The sequence below is a fragment of the Podarcis melisellensis genome (assembly GCF_964234715.1).
Source record: "Podarcis melisellensis genome assembly, chromosome: 6".
NCBI classification, from domain to species: domain Eukaryota; kingdom Metazoa; phylum Chordata; class Lepidosauria; order Squamata; family Lacertidae; genus Podarcis; species Podarcis melisellensis.
In genome coordinates, this window is record NC_138538.1 from 45,452,912 (window position 1) to 45,468,427 (window position 15,516).

The 15,516-nt window shown below is 43.6% G+C and overlaps 1 protein-coding gene across 2 annotated transcripts in view; it reads left to right on the forward strand.

Annotated features, from left to right (window-relative positions):
- The first annotated feature begins 2,541 nt into the window (after positions 1 to 2,541).
- BAK1 (BCL2 antagonist/killer 1) overlaps positions 2,542 to 15,516 on the forward strand; it is a 38,570-nt gene continuing 25,595 nt past the window's right edge. The window contains exon 1 of one of the 2 annotated variants that reach the window (XM_081915639.1): positions 2,542 to 2,723. The gene's annotated coding sequence lies outside the window, so the exon portion shown is untranslated. The remainder of the gene's footprint in view (positions 2,724 to 15,516) is intronic. The other variant, XM_081915636.1, reaches the window with a different exon arrangement.

A 15,516-nucleotide genomic window follows, 5' to 3' on the forward strand; every position in this document is an offset into this window, starting at 1 on the left:
AACCAACTGCTCAGAATCTTCTGAGGATTCTAGAATTCTTGGAGGGGGGTGGAGCCACAAGAGAGATCACCCAGTAGTTTTGCAATCCGGAGTTCACCGTTTGCTCTTCTGGCTCATCTAACAACAACAAATTAACAGATTAAAAGATGGCCAGGAATGGAATAAAAGCTCTTTGGGGATATCTGTGCAGGTCTACAGCTCCAAATATCTTTATTATCTGTAAAAAGTCTCAGGGCACTGGGCCCAAGTTATAACTCTCAGAGCAAACCAGTAACATTTGAACAACGCTACAATCAGGGAAAGGTGGTTCAATTGAAACAGAGGAACCTGCCTTATACCAGATGAGGCTGTTTGTCCATCTAGCCTAATAGTGTCCGTTCTTACTGGCAGTGGCTCGTGCTGACTGCGAATACACATGCTATGCATGTTAAATTATGCTGAGCGTGTGCGTGTTTTGCAAAGATCAATGTGCTTCGATCCATTTCCAGTGTTCAAACATGGTTAAAACAGAATTTCATTCTGTAGCCAAGACCAAACAGTGCTGGGTACAAAATATTTTGTCTCCTATGCAAAACAATAACACGACTCACACTTTCAACTAGGACAGGAATAATTTATAATTGAGTTTTCTGGAAAAGGTAAATTAGAACATAGAAAACTGCCCTATAACAAGTCAGACTATTGGTCCACCTGGCTCGTTATTGTCTACACGGACTGGCAGCAGTTCTCCAGAATTTCAGAGAGGAGTGTCTCCCAAACCTACTAGGAAATGTCAGGGATTGAACCCAGGACCTTCTGCTTACATCCCGCAGATGAAAAATAGCTCTTTTTAACCTGTATATTTTGCTCTAGGATGCTTAGTTTGGTCAGAATTGAGTATACACTTCCAGAGTTAATGAAGAAGAAGAAGAAGAAGAGTTTGGATTTGATATCCCGCCTTTCACTCCCCTTCAGGAGTCTCAAAGCGGCTAACGATCTCCTTTCCCTTCCTCCCCCACAACATGCTAAATACATTACTACTGTTAAATTAGCCATCATAGCTGCTAGAGGGCTGTGAAAATTTGTGTCCCAGGCTTTTTAGATTCACCTATACAGTGGAAAAGGGACGCGGGTGGCGCTGTGGTCTAAACCACAGAGATTAGGGCTTGCCGATCAGAAGGTCAGTGGTTCGAATCGCCACGACTGAGTGAGCTCCTGTTGTTCGGTCCCAGCTCCTGCCCACCTAGCAGTTTGAAAGCACATCAAAGTGCAAGTAGATAAATAGGTACCACTCCGGAGGGAAGGTACTGTAAACGGCGTTTCCGTGCGCTGCTCTGGTTTGCCAGAAGCAGCTTAGTCATGCTGGCCACATGACCAGGAAGCTGTACACCGGCCAATAAAGCGAGATGAGCACTGCAACCCCAGAGACATCTGCGACTAGACCTAACGGTCAGGGGTTCCTTTACCTTTATACAGTGGTACCTCAGTTTTTGAACAGCTTTGTTCACAAACAACATGGAATTTAAACGCTGCAAACCCGGAAGTAGGTGTTCCAGTTTGTGAACTTTGCCTCAGAAGTCGAACATGCTCCATTTTGAGTCCTGAGCTTCCATTTTTACTGTTGTGCTGCTAATTTGCGTCCCCCCATTGTAATTGCAGTGTTCTGAGGAGAGCTCCACAGCCCAGCTTGTTTGAGGAGAGAGAGAGCTGCTGAGGGGATACAGCTGCTGTATTTTATAGTACAATATTGCTTTTGTTTTATGGCTCAATGGTCTCATTAGATAGTAAAATTCATATTAAATTGCTGTTTTGGGGTTGTTTTAAAAAGTCTGCAACAGATTAATCCGTTTTGCATTACTTTCTGTGGGAAAGCACACCTTGGTTTTTGAATGCTTTGGTTTTGGAACAGACTTCCGGAATGGATTACTGTAAGTTTGAGAAACAAGGTACCACTGTATTGGCATTATTTTCAGCTCTCCTACTCTACTATTATGCCACAAGAAATTTGTCTTTACAACCAAAAATCCTGTGGCACCACAAAGACTACGTATGACTGAAATTTGTATATTGGTGTTTGCCATATCTGGTATTGCTAGGGACAACTAACACTCCCAACACCTCTGGTAGCAAACTCAGGTGGTGAGCGTGCATATGGTCCAAATCACAGGGCATCCATGAAGCTCACCTACCTCACAGGGTGGTTGTGAGGAGAGGGAGACGCATGTGTGCAAGCTTGAGCTCTTTGAAGGAAAAGTGGGGTATAAATGCAATGAATGAATGAATGCTAAACGGCATGATGAGGATGAGGATGTCAAATACCAAATGTTGGAATCCTGTGTCAGAAACACATTGCAACTCCCGTTGCGTAACATCTGACGCACCTATAAGAAATATTTCACATCAACCTTCACAGAGGTGATTTTGCAGGAAATCTGGCGGAGGGGGTGGGTGGGAATAAACTCTTTCCGGACCTTTCTACCTCTCTTTTAATAATACTGTACATATTACATCTCGCGGCTACCAGGCTGCAACCCTAGAGGGAGCTGCGTATCGGCCTCTTTGCCGGCTGCCTTCCTTTCGCCTTCTCTCCTCTCGCCTCGCCCCTCCTCGCAGCGGAGGAAGCGGCCGAGAAGCAGCAGGAAGGCGGCCAGAGAAGGATGCGCTAGCAGCGGCGCCGCATCCCCAGCTCGCCGCGCAACCCCAGGGACAGCTCGCCGGAGGGAAGGGGCGCGGCGGGAAGGCGGGTGAGTGGAAGCGAGTCCGGGGCGGCGGGGGACACATCGGGGGCTGCAGGATGGACGGGGCGGCAAAAGGGTCCGGCGGGTGCTGCTGGCGCAGGGCGCCTGCTCCTCCTCGGAGCCGGAGGCGTTTATTCGCCGCGCCTCAGCCCAGCGGAAGGACATAATTCTCCGAAGGTCCCCGAGAGGCGGGAAAGCGAGGGACAAGGCCGCCGCCCAGGCCATGCCAGGGGACCCGGCAGCGGCGAGGGGCCGCGAGGGGAAAGGGACCCCGCGCTGCCGGGCCAGCCAGGTCGCTTCTTGGGAGCCGCGCTGCTGGGCGCGCCACGCCGACGCGAGAAAGCGACCGGCGGGCTCGGCTGCGGCCGGCTAGCGGGGCGCGCGTGCGCGCATGGAGCTGAGCGGAAAATGCGGAGTCAGCAGCGCCTCGGGGAGCTGCTGCTGCAACTGCAGGGAAATGGAGCTGGCTTCTCCGCCAGACTTTTTCCCCCCTTTGCCCTCCTAGAGATCTGGCAAGGTTTAAACATCCGGAATACGATCTTTCTCTCTCTCGCGCGCGGGTGTGTGTGGTTGTTCATCCACCGCATGCATGTGGGCTATCATTATTACTAGTACTATTTGGAGTTAAACAAGCTGTAGCTTAGGGCCCCACTCTTTTGGATGCCCCCAAAAAATTTAAAGGGAAAAAAACTGGATGTACATTTCCAAAATATAAGATAAAAAACAAATAAAATAAAACCTACATATAGCAACAGTGTTTAGTGTTGTGTAGGCTCCTGTGATGTAAGTAATAGGCCCCCAATCATTTTAAGTTAAGAGCTTCATAATTATTTCACTATTAATATACTTCTTCTTAATTGTATTGCTGTTCAACAATTACTTTGATAAAATACATATTTTGAGATGTGCAAATGGCTTTAGATTAAGCTTTAGATTAAGGTTACCAGATTTTTTCCAATGAATCTGGGGACACTTTTCAACTTCAGTAGGAATCATAGGATTTTGTCAGGGTAAGGTAAAGGTAATGGGACCCCTGACCATTAGGTCCAGTCGTGACTGACTCTGGGGTTGCAGCGCTCATCTTGCTTTATTGGCCGAGGGAGCCAACATACAGCTTCCAGGTCCTGTGGCCAGCACGACTAAGCCACTTTTGGCAAACCAGAGCAGCGCACGGAAATGCCTTTTACCTTCCCACCAGAGCGGTACCTATTTATCTACTTGCACTTTGACGTGCTTTCGCACTGCTAGGTTGGCCGGAGCTGGGACCGAGCAACGGGAGCTCACCCCGTCGCGGGGATTTGAACCACTGACCTTCTGATCAGCAAGTCCTAGGCTCTGGGGTTTAACCCACAGCGCCAACCGCATCCCTTTTTTTGTCAGGGTACTGATTTGTAAATCCAGGGACTGTCCCTGGGAAATGGGGACATCTGGTAACCTTACTTTAGATACCTATTAGATCCATAAATTACGATATAGCATATATTCAACAACAAAAACAGCAACAATTTGTAGTTGACAAAGGACAGCTGGACATATAAAGGGCCCCATTACCTTCAGTAGCGTAGGGCCTCATCAAACCTAAATCTGGCCCTGCTGGCAAACCACAGCACCTCAAGTTATTCCAGAGTAATGATCAAGTGGGGATTTGAGCCCTGGCCTTCCAGGTCTGACACTTGTAACCACTAAGTGCCAGGGTGTGATCCTGAGGATGCAGGATCTAGGAGAGGGTGCATCCTCCCCATTTTTCTAATGCCATTATATTAACGTGCTTCTGTGGCAGCTACGTGATTGCTTTGCGCAGCACTGTCAACGTGCAAGAGGAACAAATGCTTCTCTTGCTCCACGGCTACAACTGGGGAGTTTGAATTGTGAGGTGGATTAAGCTTTCTCCGGTGTCCCCCCCCCCCCCATTGATCTGCAGCTGGTGGGGCAAGACCCACAGCTCAGTCTGACCCTAACTCATGTCTTAACAGTGGCACTTTTATTGTGTGGATATGTAGTAATAAAGTGAAGGAAAAGGTCCCCAAGGTTGTCCTTTTCATGTTTTAAATGGCTGACTCCCTTGACCAAGAACTTGAAAAAGTTGCACATTCAGCCCCTTCTGCAACTGGCTCCTGTGCATATTCATTACGGACAGTGCTTTTTCTGGGGGGACACAGTGGTACGCATACCCCTAAACATTCTGTGAATCTTTGTACTTTTTTCCATTTACTGTATTTATTTCCCCCGATTTGAACTATAAAATGGTGATTTTCTTGAGTCAAAATGAGAGTACCCCTAAATATTTTTTAAAGGAAAAAAAGCACTGATTACGGAACAGTTCATGAAGTGGTTCATAGGTGATAAATGTGTTTATAATTGGTCCTTTTGGTTTCAGTGGTACTTGCTTCCTAGACGGTAACAAGGTGACTTCTTTGGAATGTGCATAGCTGCTACTGGATTTTTTAGGAGCAACAAAACACAGCCACCCAGTCACATAGGTGGGGTACAAATGATAACCACCTTCTTCTTCTTCTTCTTCTTCTTCTTCTTCTTCTTCTTCTTCTTCTTCTTCCAGTTTAACACACAATTTGCACTTGAGAAGGGCGTTCTGCTCTAGTAGGCATTTTGAGTTATAATGTCAGATAAAGATGCTGTGTTAACTATGGTATAAAGTAGTCCTAACTTTCTGTACAAAAAAAGGTAGTGGGGAAAATCCTATTTGAATTGGGGGAACATTGAAGTTGTTGGAAAAACCAAAGAAGAAATTGACCATTCAAATGAGCAGAAATTCCAAGAGAAGTTGGGATATAGGGAAATGGGATAGATAGATGATAGATAGATAGATAGATAGATAGATAGATAGATAGATAGATGATAGATAGATAGATGATAGATATACAGTGGTACCTCGGGTTAAGTACTTAATTCGTTCTGGAGGTCCGTACTTAACCTGAAACTATTCTTAACCTGAAGCACCACTTTAGCTAATGGGGCCTCCTGCTGCTGCCGCGCCACCGGAGCCCGATTTCTGTTCTCACCCTGAAGCAAAGTTCTTAACCTGAGGTACTATTTCTGGGTTAGCGGAGTCTGTAACCTGAAGCGTATGTAACCTGAAGCGTATGTAACCTGAAGCGTATGTAACCCGAAGTACCACTGTATTCAAAATATAATATTACTTCAAAACTAAAATGCAATTTTTTATATAGTGCATTAAGGATGCTTTTATACGACTCTTAATTGTATATAGAGGCTTGCATTTTTCTAAAGGGTTTTTTATGTTTATAGATACATTGTAATTGCATAGTAGCAAATAACACACCCACCCACACACCCACGACTTTACCAGTGCCTTAGGCTGCACACACACCATCCATTTAAAGCATGCACACACTCCCCAGGAATCCTGGGACCTGTAGTTTATTGAAGGGGTAAACTGCAGTTCCTAGGATTCTTGTGTGGGGTAATGTGTTTTAAATGTATGGTATTTATGCAATCTTAATCTTCCCATGTGGTAACTGCAGTGTCTTCTAGGAGTTAGTGCACTGGTGGGATGGAGAGGATTGACATTCCTCAAATTCCTCAAATGTTCCTTAATGAACTTTGGTAAGTTACATTTGTTCCCTAAACTTCAGCATGTATCTCTCACAGTGTGTATAGATGCCAAGCCGGTCATTTTTGATGGAAAAATAACACATACAGTGGTACCTCGGGTTACATACGCTTCAGGTTACATACGCTTCAGGTTAAGAATGGACCTCTGGAACGAATTAAGTACTTAACCCGAGGTACCACTGTATTGTCATTTGATAGTGATCACGCCTGATGTTTTTTGTTTACCTTGTTAATGTTATTTATAGTGAAATATTGGGAGGAATTTCCCAGAAACTCAATGGGGTTCACTTCTGAGTAGACCTATATAGAACTGAACCATTATAGGCCTCATCTCTGCAGTTTCTGTTTTGATTTTGCAAGAATCTCAGTCACGTGTATTTGCATAAAACAGAGATGAGATCTCACAGTACTACAGTGTATTATGGCAAAAACTTTCATGGGCTAGAAGATGTTGTGAAAAGAATGTAAACAGTGAGATCGAATGGCAATGAAATGCAAACAGTACTATCTATGGCAATTCCACTTCAGAGTAAATGTATGCCAAATAAGAGTAGTGATAATTCACATCAGCAGTAATAATGCAATCATTGATATTCATAGTGGGACAGAAAGCCCCAATCCCTATTAAAGCAAAATATAATAGAACAGAACTTCTCCATAACTTGTAGTCAGTTTCATGCCGGAGTCTCTCATTGTTTAAAAACAGCAGCAAAATGCCCTGAGCAGTTGAAATACAGTGGTACCTTGGTTTACAAACTTAATCTGTTCCGGAGGTCCGTTCTTAAACCGAAACCATTCTTAGACCGAGGCATGCTTTACCTAATGAGGCCTCCCACCGCTGGTGCCCTTCCACTGTTGGGATTCCGTTTTTAGACTGGTGGCGCTGTAGGTTAAACCACAGAGCCTAGGACTTGCCGATCAGAAGGTCGGCGGTTCGAATCCCCGTGATGGGGTGAGCTCCCATTGCTTGGTCCCTGCTCCTGCCAACCTAGCAGTTCAAAAGCACGTCAAAGTATGGTTAGGGGTCCCTTTACCTTTAAAGTTCTCAAATCAGGACACTATTTCCTGTTTTGCGGAGTTTGTAAACTGAATCGTTCTTAAACAGGACTGTTCTCAAACTGAGGTACCACTGTATTCTACTTCTTGTTGAATGTAAGATTTGTGCCAGGGTACTCATATGTGTAGAGACTGGCCTATTTGTTCATGTAGGATTTGTCCATGTAGAAGGGCGGGGATGACATTATAGCATATATCAAGTTGGAAGATGAGTGTGGTCAATGAATCCTTGATGTGTGCCTTTCATGTAACTTGCATTTAAGCTTTAATATAATTGTCACATGCTTTTTTGCATTTCATTACCACTTGATCTCACTGTTTACTTTCTTCTTTGTATACCCAAGTACCTGCCAACTGAAGATAACAACTTTATGCATCTGATGAAGCAACAAGGCCTCGTTATGTTTGGCTACAACAGTCTGACATGTCTACCTCACTGGAAACTGTTACAATGAAATAATGCATTTTGCTATCAGGACTGGGTCACGGGTGGGCAGGTTATTGCAAGGTTCTGAAATAGTTTATCGGTTTATGAAAATATTTATATGCCAATGTATCATAAAAATATATCACAGCCATTTACAGCAATATAGAAACAGAAAACCATGCCCTAAAAAGTTAAAAACAAAAAGAAATTAAAAACAAACACCATTGTGAGGGATGTAGTCTTAATTGCCTGCATAGGCCTGGTGGAATAGAAAGATTTTCAGCAGGTGTTGACAAATTGGCACAGAAGGCGCCCACTTTTACATCACCTTCTAGGATGCCAGTGTAATGTTTCTTCATAACTCTGAAGTTGACATGTTTTAACAATTTCCCAGCCCTCTTTTTAGTGGTGCATGGTTTTTCATAATTTAGTCAAAGGTAAGAGCACCTAGCAGAAGTGGCCATGAAAATCAGTGAGAAGGTTCATGCTCTCTTCTATGTGTATCTCTACATATCACTGTAATTGAAATACATTATCATTACTAAATGTATTACTTGGCGTTCACCAGCAAGCTTCAGGGCAGATTGCAGCAATCTAAAATTCAGTATTGAAAGCAGTTGAAGCAAGTCACAGGAATAGGATGATTCCCCAAAACACATATCTCTGGTCTCAAAGGCCAGGGCAAAAGGGTACATCTTTAGCATAGCATCAAAGCTGTATATTATAAGGTGCTAGAAGGGGTCGGCAACTGTTTTCAGCCGTGGGCTGGTCCACCATCCCTCAGACCGGACTATATTTTGGAAAAAAACACACGAACGAATTCCTATGCCCCACAAATAACCCAGAGATGCATTTTAAATCAAAGCACACATTCTACTCATGTAAAAACACGCTGATTCCCGGACCGTCCGCGGGCCGGATTGAGAAGGCAGTTGGGCCACATCTGGCCCTAGGTTGCCTACCCCTGTGCTAATGCAGCTCTTTGGGCAGGAATTCCACAACCTATGAGCTCCCACAGAGAATGCCCTCTTTCAGCTTCTGAGGGTGGTGGAACTGCCAAGAGGAGTCCTGCTGATCTTAACACCCAAGAGGGTCCGTGGGGAAGGAGGTGGTCTTTGGGATATTGTGACATGACCTTATTGACGTCGTGTCATCTGTGTGTATGGTGTATGAAGACAATTTTCTGTCCCAAGGGGCTCATTCAAAGCGGGTGAAATAACAGAGAAAGGAAATGGAAGTGAAGGCAGGGCTAAAGGGGTGAAAGCTGTGCACCCCTTTCAAGACTCTGTGAATGTAAATGTCCTCTGTGTACAGCTACCAAGGCTTATAGCTCTAGGTAAACCAAGCTCACTCAGAAGTAAGCTTTGCTGAATTCAATAGGGTCTATTCCCTAGTCCTGCAGTCTCTCATGGCCAACCTCCCAGGGGCCACATAGCAGTGATGGGCAGGGCTGGAGCAAGAGGTTTGATTCTTGCCCTCATACAGTAGACCGTTCAACAAGTAGCGTAAGTCCAATCACAGAATGGCAACCCCGTGCCGCCACAATGGCAAGGGTAGCACACTAGAGAATATGAAAAAGGTTTTCAAAGCTGTTTTTCAAAGATTGAACTGGATGAGATGTTCTTCAATAGGTCTTAAGTTGGCCTGTGAATACTTTCTTTATCCTGAGCAAACCATTTTGTATGACTGTTTTTTCAGACTGATGAAGCGTGTAGCGAAACCTGTAATATATCTGGAGAACAGGTCTCCTTTTGCCCACTTGCGTTATTCTCACCAGGGTGGTGGCTTTGATTTGCCTTCCTGTGGTTGATCCATGCATACGGCTTTGTGTTTCCAACTCAATTCTTGTTGAACGGTTCATTTATCCAGTCTGTATAACATTTATTGCACATGTAACATGATAAGATACAGTTGTACATTTATCCACTCCATGTTTACAGTATCTCCAGGCTTTGTTTTGCACATGGCACCTTAGTATGTTTGTTGCTTGGATGGTTACAAGTCTATCTCTAGTCTAGCTATTATTCTAGTAAATTTGGTTTTACACTTATAAGCCAGTTTGTGGTGGTGTTGTTTTGTTGCATGTCAACACTACAAACTAAAAGCCCTAACAGAGCAGAGGGGAAGGATCATGAGATGTGTTCCTCCTGCAGATGAACACACAAGAAAAGGAAACAGATCAAAAAGTACAGTAAACCCAGTGCCCCAATGGTGGTGTGACTTTTGACTGCACAGCAGTTCCCAGCATGAGCCACCACTTTGTAAAACTAGACTGTCTGATGTGCCACTTTCCCAAACTCACGTTTTGTTAGGTTTGCGGTGATCTGATAATGCATATGGCAAGCAGTTCAACATGGCACAAGTTGGGACCCACCACACAGTCACATTTAACCTTTCCCTTGAAGAGATAATTTTCTGGTTATCTGCCTTACTACATTTCATCCACGAGAAATATTGCTCCTTTATAAAGGACTGTTTGGGATCGACATTCAGTCCCTTCCATGCAATAAATCATTTTATGTGCGTAGCCAAGACTTGGGACATTCCACTTAACTTCTGAGATTTTCTGGCTAGCTGTACGGCCTGAGAAAACTGGATTTCTTTTTTTTAAAAGCAGCATTCAATTTGAGTTCCAAGCTCTTTTGAGAATCCTATTTGACTTGCTTGTCTTCTCCATATAATTTCCTTGCAATTTGTAGCAAACCATTGATAGAACCTGTGATATACTGTGATAAAGTAGAGGAAGGGGGCAGGATAATACAGAGGCGTAACCAGGATTTTTGTTGGGGTACCAGGCCTTTTGTTGGGGGGGTGCAGAACCTCAGTTCGCTATGTATTTTTATTGATTGGGGGTGGCCCAATGGCCTGCTTGCTTGTTTTAAGGAAGCATATATGCATTTCTTAGAAAAGGATTACCCACCAGAGGTGATTTGTCATTCTCTGCAAACACAGACCCCACAGACTGAACTTCTGCTTGCAGGAAATGAATTTGAATGTGGCTAACTTAAGGTATTGATGGGATGTCTCAGTGGCTATCTCTTGTGAGGTCAGTAACCTGACAATTGTGAGCCTTCTGCATATTGGAAAAATGAATCACCCTGAGCTGCTGGAACTCACATCTGCTCTGGGTTATTATCAACATCACATAGCAGCTTCATATATTACCACTATTATGCTATTGTCATGCATGTTGCTTCTCAGAGCACAGAAGGTTAGGTCCCTGCCCTGAGCAGCTTACAAGCTAAATTTTGACACAGATGAAATAACAGAGGACTGGAAGAGAAGTGTGGGCAAGGGTAAACAGAGAAGCAATATACAGCTTTTTTCAGTTGCGTATGCTTAGGCTTTGCGCCTCATTTTAAAACAGCTGTAGGTTTGCCGGTTTGTTTCCAGGTCCAATTTAAGGTGCTAACACTGATTGATCTGTGTTAAATTATTTTAGAGATCTATTCTCTTAAAAAAAAAATACTGGTTATTACAAGGTTTGTTAGATTCCAAATGTACTCCCAATTTGCTTCTTGTTTCCATATTGCTTTTTTTTATGGATCACTTATGTAAGAGCTTACATATTTTGACAAAAGAAAATTTTGCCTAAGGGGTTTGGATGCAGAAGGAAGAGTTTGCAAAGCCGTGCCCCTGTATGTGTGTGTGTGTAATAAATACATACTGTGGGAAATGGAAACATAGATAGGGCAAAGGTCTGTTTTATAGTAGGCAGCCGAGTAGGCAGAGTGCCTACATGGCACGCACTTTCTGATAAGATCAGAATTGTTTGCAATCTCCTGGCATTGCTGCTGCATCCACATCCATTCTGCCAGCTTCTAGTTTCTGGCAACTGACTCTTTTGATTTCCTCTTTGGAAACAAATATCACTGGTGTTCCCTAGATTAACCCGTTCCCAGCTGGTTAACATTAGAACTTGTGCTGTCTGAGTGCTTGAGTCCAGTTTGATTGTGGGTTCTTGATCATATGTAATGTGTTCTTTGGATTGTTTTAATTTGATACCAGCTGCCCAGAGTGTGGCTTTATGAGGGAGGGGCAGCATATAAAATATTTTAAATGAATATACATAAAATGAGAATGCCCTCAGTCCTCTATTTGCTCTTATGACTGGCCGCCTTCTGATTCCATACATATAGTTACAACCTTGTGGTCCACTTTAATTAAACTAAAATAACTACAAGGTCTTGCTTTCCAACACACAGTCGCTGAGGCATGTTAGAATTCTGGAAAGAGTGGGGAAATCCCACTGCTTCCCATTGCCTAGCCCTCCTCACTGCGTTTGACAGCATGTTAAATCCATGCAAAGTGATCTGAAGTATTATGCAAATAAGGGTCTTATCTTAATTACACAAACCTGAAGAGTTCTTGGTGGGAACATTTTCTCTCCCTATTATTTTCATTTCTGTGTGCCCCTTATTTTATGTCCGTGAATAAGTTTCTGAGTCCTTGAAATGTGATATACAGGTGCTTATTATAATTAGCATTATTCAAAATGATTTACAGAGGGGGCAGGGCCCTGTCCTTGTATACTGTCTAAAGTACAATGCATGGTGATGACGTTAGGCAAATAATCATCAGGCATAATTGAGCAGGCAACAGTTATGAGTTTACTAATAAAGAAAATCTGTGTATGACCAGTTCCTTTACCAGAAAAGATTTGGTCAGCTGATGAGAGCTAATTCAGCAGCACAGAATACTGTATTTGGCTTATGCAAGATTCATTTGCTAACAAAAATTGCAACACCAAGTTAAAACTTGGATTAACTTCCAGTGATTAAGATTCTGATTAACAGCACAAGTTATAACTAGAATAGTGATGGATGTATTTTAACTACCAGTGTTTTGGAGTGCCAGGGGAAGAGAAGACACAAGTTACAGAAAATCTGTAGCACAAAACTTATGTAGAGGGTATTATTCCTTTTGTCCCCCCCCCCCTATATTTCACTCTTAAGGTCCCAGGACGGGTTACAACATTTTTTACTATATTAAATATTAAAGGCATTTTAAAAATGCTGAAATGGTCAAAACATTAATACGAAAATTCAACTGACATGTTTTCACATGTTGCATGGTTTTTTGTGTGTATTTTTTAGGAAGATCAAACAGTACATGTTATGTCTGTCAAAGGAGGTGTTATGCAACATGTAGAACGATTCATTGCAGACACTATTCCTTGAACACTGTTGTGACACAGCTGTAGAAGTATTAGGAGGGCGACAAAGATAATCAGGGGTCTGGAAACCATGTCTTATGAGGAATGGCTGAGGCAGCTAGGTATGTTTAGCCTGCAAAAGAGGAGGCAGAGGAGATGTAATGGCCGCCTTCAAATATCTAAAGGGCTGTCACATGCAGGATGGGGCAAGCTTGTTTTCTCCTGCTCCAGAAAGTAGGACTCAAATCAATGGCTTCAACTTAAAAGGAAGGCAATTCTGACTAAACGCCAGGAAGAACTTTCTGAGTGTAAGAACTGTTAGAAAGTGGAACGGTCTCCCTAGGGAAGTTATGAACTCTCTCCTTCATTGGAGTTATTTAAGCAGAGGTTGTCGTGGATACTTTAGTTGAGATTCCTGCATTGGGGGGAGGGTTTGGACTAGATGAACCTCAGGATCATCTACCTTATGAGGTAGTCTTTCTGATAACATCCCTCACTAGAATGAAATCTGAAAATTCAAACATACCCCAGGTGTTTCATTGAAATTGTAAGTCTTTAAATGGAAAATATTGATGGTTTTCAATAGCTTCTCAGCCTTTTGCCTAACATCAAGTGTGAAAATCACTGCTTTTCATTTAGTCACAATGCTACAGTAACATAATGTATATTACCCTGGATTGACATTGTTAGCATTAATAATGTGCATTATTTGCATTATTAAGCATGTTGGGAATCAGAGGTGGGTCTGAACCAGTTGGAGCCCATTGTCCTTTTTGCACCCCCCTCCCCCCATATCTGAAAGACTGCTTGCCCTCCTTCTTGGTCCTCTTGAGAGCTCCCCTGCCTACAGAAGTTTGAAGGTGGTGGCCTAGGCTAGGACATTCTCTGTGGCAGTTCCTAGATTGTGGAATTCCGTCAGCACAGAGATGCATTTTACACCTTCATTATAGTTTCTGATGTATGCTGAAAACATACTTGTTTGCTCCAGCCTTTGACCCCTGAATTATGTATTTTCAGGACCTGTCCTTCTCCTGTGACTGTTATTAGTTTTGACTTTTAAACACTGATTTTTAAAAAATACTGTATCGTGTCCTGGGACCTGCTGGTGAAGGCCAGGTGGGAATAATAATAACAAAAACAACAAACCTTTCAGAAGTCCGTTATGACTTTTGCGTGTTGCTGCAGCAGGAGTTTGGTGTGTCATCATTTAATCACACCCAAGTCCATGCTGATTACTTTCCATTTTCCTCTGCAGACTGTTTGCTTGGTGATTTGTTTTACAACTTCTCGTGTTTTAAAATCAAGCTAAGAGGTACATAATCCACCAGGTTGTTCTCTTTCCAGCTTAAAATATATTTGCACAGAGATCCTGTCAGAATGAAAGTAACGGCGTTAGATTGTTGAGTGAAAATAAGGTATCTTTGACCTGCTTCTTTCATTGTTGTTTAGTCATTTAGTCGTGTCCGACTCTTCTTGACCCCCTGGACCAGAGCACGCCAGACACTCCTGTCTTCCACTGCCTCCCACAGTTTGGTCAAACTCATTCTGGTAGCTTCGAGAACACTGTCCAACCATCTCGTCCTCTGTCGTCCCCTTCTTCTTGTGCCCTCAGTCTTTCCCAACATCAGGGTCTTTTCCAGGGAGTCTTCTCTTTTCATGAGGTGGCCAAAGTATTGGAGCTTCTTTCATTACCTCCAGTGTTTCCCCGTCTCTCTCTTAATCATCTGATTTATTTATTTAAGCTGCGGGAATGGGTGAAAGAGGAAGAGAGAGATTTTCCAGGAAATAGCCACTCAGCAATTCCTTGTTCATTTCTCTCTGTTGTTACAATAGGGGAAGCTCTCTAGAAGTTGTTGGACTTCAGCTCCCATCAGCCCCAGCCAGAGTGACCAGTAGTCAGGGATGAAGGGAGTTGTAGGCCAGCAATGCTTGGAGGGTTACCGCTTCTCCACCCCTTCATTAAAAACTTAATGACAAGCAAATTCAATGGGCAGCCAAAAAGTTTTTGCATAGAGTTGCAATCATAGGGGAATCTGCACATCTCTTTTAATTTCTCCCTGCTGCAGAGCTCTTAAAGACACAGCAGTCTTAATTCCATCATAGCCAAACACTGATTCTGTGCTTCAGTATTACCGTATTTTTCGCTCGATTGGACGCAGTTTTTCCCCTCCAAAATTTGAGGGCAAATGTATGTGCTTCCTATGGAGCGAATGCAGGCTTGTTCCATAGCCACGCACAACCCCTCCAGCAGGGAGAGGCTGCACGGGGCTATGGCTTCTTTAGCTCCATGCAGCCTCTCCCAGCAGGGAGAGATTGCGCAGGGCTAAAGAGGAGCCAGAGCAGCCAGTGGGATCCATCCCGCTCGCTGCCTCAGCTTGTTCCATAGCCACGCACAACCCCTCCAGCAGGGAGAGGCTGCATGGGGCTATGGCTTTTTTAGCTCCACGCAGCCTCTCCCTGCAGGGAGAGATTGCGCAGGGCTAAAGAGGAAGCAAAAGCAGCAGGGAGAGATTGCGCGTGGATAAAGAGGAAGCAAAAGCAGCAGGGAGAGATTGCGCGTGGATAAA